Here is a 6,355-nt window from a genome sequence, read left to right as displayed (position 1 = left end):
GGTGGGGGGTAGACGAAGTAAGATTTGCTTAGTGTTGATAATTGTTGAAGTTGCTTGATAGACAAAGAAGTTCATTATATTATTCCTTTTACTTTTTGTATACAAAACATAATAAAGGGAGCTCCTTGAGCCTTTCTTTCTCTCTCTTCTTTCTTCCTTCCTTCCTTCCTTTCTTTGAGAGAGAATGAGGGGGGAGGGGCAGAGGGAGAGAGAATCTTAAGAAGGCTCCATGCCCAGTGCAGAGCCCAACATGGGGCTCCTTCTCTCCACCCTGAGATCATGATCTGGGCAGAAATCAAGAATCTGAGGCTTAACCGACTGAGCCACCCAGGCGCCCCATCCTTGAGTGTTTCTAATATGCACCAGGGTGAGAACCACAGAGCCAGGCATTCAGCAGGAGGGGGGCCGCCATGACACCTCTGTGAGCACAATTGGCTTCAAGAACAGGTTTGTGGGACGCTAAATGATAGGTGAGGGTCCTGGCAACAGGCAGAGCTGCAGAAACCACTGGGGGGAAATGGTACCTGGCAGTTAGAGATCGGTCGCGGGTGGGGGCGTGTAAGGGCTTCAGGCTTCTTCCCCAGCCAGCACAGCCTCTGGGGACTCAGAATCCCCATGCTCTGTGCCCAAGGTGCGGGGGGTTGGGGTTGGGTTGCTGGACCAAGGACAGCCGCCTGCCTGAGGCACCCAGAGCAAGAAGTCAGCTTCGCTCCAATCTCTCAATTCCCGCCCTCTCCTGACTGACTCCACAGGAGCTGGACCCCCATCTCAGACGGCACCCACCCCCCCTTCCCCAACTGCCCTCACCACTGCTTGCCAGCGCTGTCACTTCCCCGACGGGCTCATCTGCCTCTGCCAGGGAACATTAGCCCAGCTGACTTCATCAAGGAGGTGAGGAGAGGCAACACAAATCCACAGAAGTATGGGCACCCGGGCACCCGCCCTCCGCGGCTGCTGGCAGAGCTGTCTGAGCTGCTGAGAGATTCGCAGTAGCTTGGCCTCGTTTGCATATCACTCCTTTAATGAACAATTCAAATGAATCCGAAATTTTCAGTTCTCTACTATCCGCGACTGGTGGGATCGCCTCACATTTGTCCCTGACATGGACCAACCATTCCCACGTTCTCCACGTGCGCTTGAGAAATAACTTCCTGAGCAGCGCAGGTGAATGGGGCCCCCACCCCACCCCGCGCCCCTCCCACGCAGAACCCAGCCTCGCCCCCCGCCCAGGCCCCCACCCCCACCCCCACCCCGCGGCGCCACCAGTTGGGCATCAGTCTCCGTTTGGGGTTCGATCTGTCTTCTCTGCTCCATTACCTTTCCCTGATGGCCTCTAGGGCCTGGGGAGTGGAGAGACTTGGAGGGGGTCTATTTAAGAGATTTTTGGAATCTGTGCCTGCGCATCACCCGCTGCCATGAGTTATTTCAGCGCCGATGTTTGTCTCGAGCTGATTATTCCAGCCCCAGAACAGGTGGAGCAGCCTGCGGTGGCTTATTCGTCAGCCAAGGCCATCTGTTCCCAACAAGCTGAGATTTGTAGCTGATTTCTACTGGGGAGCAAAGAGTGGGGGCGGGGCGGGAGAGGAGGCTCACCCCTAGCCCCAGGGGACTTAGTCCTCCTGGATCTTCTGCGATGCCCAAGTCCCCAGGCGTCGCCTTCTAATACCTATACCTTCTCATTTTCTCAGAGAACTCACTCGTCGCTTGCCTCTCGGAAACAGCAAAAATAGTTTTTCCTTAAGGGGCTAAACGTTCTTAGATGGAGTCAAGTCTGAGAAACACAGATCCATCCGCCAGGCACAAAGTCTGGCCACTGAATTTTGTCCATCAGCCGAGATCTTAAAAAAAAAAAAAAAAAAAAAAGGTATACAACCCGTCTTTCAGAGACACAAATATCCTAAATGACCTTTTGACTCTTGGCTTCTCCTTACCCCACTGCCCCAGTCCCTTCACCGACAAGAGTACAAGCGTCTCCTTTCGGAAACCTGTCACCCGCCGGGCTCCAGGCTGCACGGGAGGGCCCATCTAGATGCTTCCCCCGCCTTCCTCTCCCCTAAATACCCTATTCAGGTTCCACCTTCCAATCTGCTCCTCTTCCAGCTTCTACTCTCCGTGCCAAGAGGTACCTGCTGCTTTAAAAACAGCTTTCCTCGAGCAAGGGATCTAAGCGGTTTCTAAGCAGCTTTGCCACATTGGTTTCCACCCCCCACCCTCGGCTGCTATTTCTATCGATGAAATGCCAGGAAAGAAGCTACTCTTTAAAATCACACTAATATGACAACTTGAGGTCTTCTTTGGTGTTTGGCACAGACATATATCTGTACTGACTTAAAAAAAAAAAGGTCTGAAAACTTTGTATTATAAGCAGATACTTCATCTATAACTCACATCCTCAAATAAACCTATTTCTAATTTTTAAAAAGATTTTATTTATTTGAGAAAGAGAGAAAAGAGAGAGAGCACAAGCAGGGGGAATGGCAGGCAGAGGGAGAAGCAGACTTCCTGCTGAGCAGGGAGCCGGATGTGGGACTCGATCCCAGGACTCTGGGATCATGACCTCAGCCGAAGGCAGACACTTCACCCACTGAGCTACCCAGTTGCCCAGCCTATTTCTAATTTTTAAGGCGCCTTGTAGTGTTTATCTATTTATCTGTGTTTTCACATGTACCTTTGTCATAGGCACACATTCCCTTAAGAACCCATTCATAGACCTGTAAGACTGCCTCACTTTCTAGTTGGTTCTCTAGGCTTATTTTGCCAGTTCCTGGGAGCAGAAACTCCTTTTCTGCTATTCAGTCTTGCCCAGTTGGCTCAGTATGTGGTCTACTGGAAACAGTAGCCTCCACAGATGAGCTCTAGGGCTCTCAGAGGCAGGCCACGAGTTCTGTGCTTCTAGGGCAGAAACTTCCAGGGCAGTGCCACTCGCTGGGGTGACTCTTCGTTGCTCTCCCGAGGATAGTACTGGGGGGGCCGGAAGCAGCCCTCAAGCAAAGGTGCCAACCTGCAACTGCCACCTGCCCGTCCCCAGGACTAAATATGAGCCATGAGGCCTATTTCACTGCATACAATTTTGTATTTGCCTGATTACCTGTCATTGACCCATCTTTCAGAGACATAATGTTTCCAAGGCTATTGGCTGCATCTTCTCATACCAGAATGTGTATGTGTTTTTTTTTTTTTTAATTCCTTCTTTTTTGATTCTCCGCTTTCAAATTCCCTAGCGTCCTCTTTTCCCAAAATCCATTTGCTTCTTTTCCTAATCTAGTCAGATCATAGATGTGGCACAAAACATATAAAAATTTATTAAAATGTGGAAACTCTTTGACTCTTAAGCCACCTCAAATATAATTTGCCTGGATGGTGTTGAATCTTAATATCCTCTTTGAGGTTTTTTTGGTTTGGTTTTGTTTTTGTAAAACTGTCATTGCTGACTTTTGATATCTAAAGCAAATTCTATCTGCACATTTAAATATTCCACTGGGAGATTTACGTCACTGACTTCAATTGCAAAGCACACATCCTTTTTGGAATCTCCCTCTTGTATATGACCCATCACTGGGGTTTACGCTACAAAAGACTTAATTTCTCTGTGAAATTCCTTCTAAACAAATCTAGCATCCTTGTTAACTCCAGAATGACTATTGCTCTGGAAATCACTTCTCCCAGATCAAATCCCAGAAAACGGTCTGGATTTTTCCATTATACTGTAATGAAATTAGACTGAGGTGAATATAGCTTAATATATGCATTCCGGGCCATGTGGAGCTGTTACTCATATTGTTGGCACCATATGCATGAAGCACAAAATGTGATAATGTATGGAGGATGCTCTGAAAATCGTAAGGAGCAACAGAAATATAAGGTTGACATTTCCCCCCAAAATGCCAAGAAGTGTTTCCTTACTTAGGCCAAGCTTTGGTGAATACCAGGCACACGGCGATTAGAGATGTCGACCGTGACAGTGATTCTTGGCACTGTCCCGTCTCCCTTTATCCCCTGACAAGGTGAGAAGAGCTGGGAGTTGCCTGGCTCTTTGCTGGAACCAAGAGGAGGTCCCTGGTAGGACACACATCACCTCTATGAGCCTCAGGGAGAGGACATTGCATGGTTGTGATAAAGGTTAGAGGACATAGTAAATGCTCAGCATATGGGACCATAGTAAGTAGGTGCTCAGCAAAATGGGAACTATTGTTGATTTTGTCATCCTCCTCATCCCGGGGTCACTAATGACAGGCCAGAAAGGGCACCCCTCATTCCCAGCTCCTGCCAAGGACCTCCAAGAGCCCTCAAAAAGGCGGGAAAACAGTATTGTCGGGTTGCTGAGCGAGGAGACCGGTCCTCACACAAAGGGAATCCTTGAAGAGCAAGGCCGACCCCAGTCAACTGCTCAAGAACCTTTGGAGGGCAGTGGCTTCCCGGCCTCGCGGAGGTGCGGGTCATGCAAATGCGATATGAATATGCTAATACACGGGCTCTCCGCGAATGGGAGGGCGCCTGTCCGGACTGGCAGAGCCCGCGGGGAGAGCCGAGGGGACACGAAGAGGACGCGGAGGCGCAACCGGGCTGCTGGACGGAACCAACCCCAGACAGACAGACTCCCACCGGGAGAGGACGGCCCTCCCCCAGCGCCGGCCCCCCGCGGCCCCAGGCGCGCCGCCCGCCGGTCCCTGGGGCTCCTTACCGGGGGTGATGAAGGGGTGGCGGAGGGAGGTGTTGCGGGCAGCAGGGAAGGGGTCCCTCCGAATTTAGGAGCCAGAAGGTTCTTGCCAGCACTACCACCTTGTTTTACAGTTGAGGAAACTGAGCCCAAGAGATCAAGCCCCTTCTCGAAGGTCTCAGTGCTCCGGGGCAGGAGCGCTTGGCAGAGCAGGTTTTATCTGCTTTTGTTCGGTTTTCACTACCGCCCGTGGCGAGCACTGTGTAGGGGCGAAAGCGGCAGCTCCGAATGCAGCAAAACTTGGTGCATTGCCAAGCAGGTCCCCGACTGCCCACCAGGCTGGGGGATTTAGAATCGAACACTTCCTGGGGAAAGATGAAAGGAGCTGGGGTGGCTGCCAGGGGCAGCAGCAGGCAAGGACAAATCAGCCTAAGCTGGTCTGGAATGTGTTGCTATGTAGAAGGTGAGCAAGAGTTCCAGCTTCCAGGAGAACCAGCTCAGAGGAAATGAAAGGGGAACAGGAGGATTATGGTTAGATTTAAGGCAGCGCTTTCTCCCAGGGATGACAATGGGGCCCTTTGTTCAGTGACCAAGGAGGGCTGCCGGCGGACTCAGCCCCCTCCCTCCCACGTGGAGGCCCTTGGAAACCCAGCTCCCTCTAGTCCCCCAGGGCCCAGCATGGAGGACAGGAATGAATGATTGACTTTGAAAAGTCCCCACCATTCGGGTAGGAGATCCTTTCCCCGATGGGCCCCCTGGGCTCTTCGCTGAGGATGAGGACAGCAGACGGGCTGGCTCTGGGGCCCTGCGGGGAAAGCGGCAGTCATGGCATCTCTTGCAACACGCTCACTGCCAAATTGATTCAAATTGGCTTGGATATGAACATATGATTAAAGGAGCGGCGCGATTCATTTATCAGGAGAGATTAAAGAGCGGCATCTGCGCAGCCTAGCTGGGGGACAATTAAGGAGCAAATCGCTAAGTGTCTGTGCCACCAGGCATGGGGGTGGGGCATGGGGGGGGACAACTAGGATAATCTGCCAAGAGGACACAGGACAAAAGGAGGTAGTTCAGGAGTCACTGTGGGCCGCTGTTGTCTCTGGGCATAGGCTGGGCACCGTGGGGAGCCTCACAGGGCTTTGGTCCTCACAGCAGTCCTGAGGGTCTGAGATTAGAGAGGAGAATCTGTCGAGGCAGCTTTGCGCCTGGCACAGGGACAGATTTGCTGCCTGTTTTGCGAGAATCATTTATATCTTAGGGACCAGAGCTGCCATGAGTATACAGGTGAGGGCGGGAGCTTACGGAGCTCTGAAGGCACGCCCAAAAGGTAGTTGGACTTTGATGGACCCGCAGGCTCCTGGACTCCCCTGGGGAGTTGGTGCTGAGGGAATCACGTCCTTCCCTGGAGCCTAGCATCCCGGCCAAGGGGCTTTGCTGCAACTTCAAGTGTCGGTCTTGAGAGGCTATGTCCAGCTTCCTTAGACGGCCCATGGAGATCCTTACCACCACCCTTCTTTCCCTGCCTCAGGGCCTTTGCTTAAGCTCTTCTTTTTTTCCGGTACACCTGTGGAAGTGCTAGCCTTTCCTCAAGCCCCAGCTCAAAATACCAGCTCCTTTTAGAAGCCTTCCTGTCCTCCTCCACCTGAAACCGCCCCCCCAACCTCCCCCCATAATATGTGCAAAGCAACTTCCTCTCCT

The sequence above is a fragment of the Mirounga leonina genome, unplaced genomic scaffold (genome assembly GCF_011800145.1).
Source record: "Mirounga leonina isolate KUSES-001 unplaced genomic scaffold, KU_Mleo_1.0 Mir_200, whole genome shotgun sequence".
NCBI lineage: Eukaryota > Metazoa > Chordata > Mammalia > Carnivora > Phocidae > Mirounga > Mirounga leonina.
Note: the sequence above shows the minus strand (reverse complement) of the source record.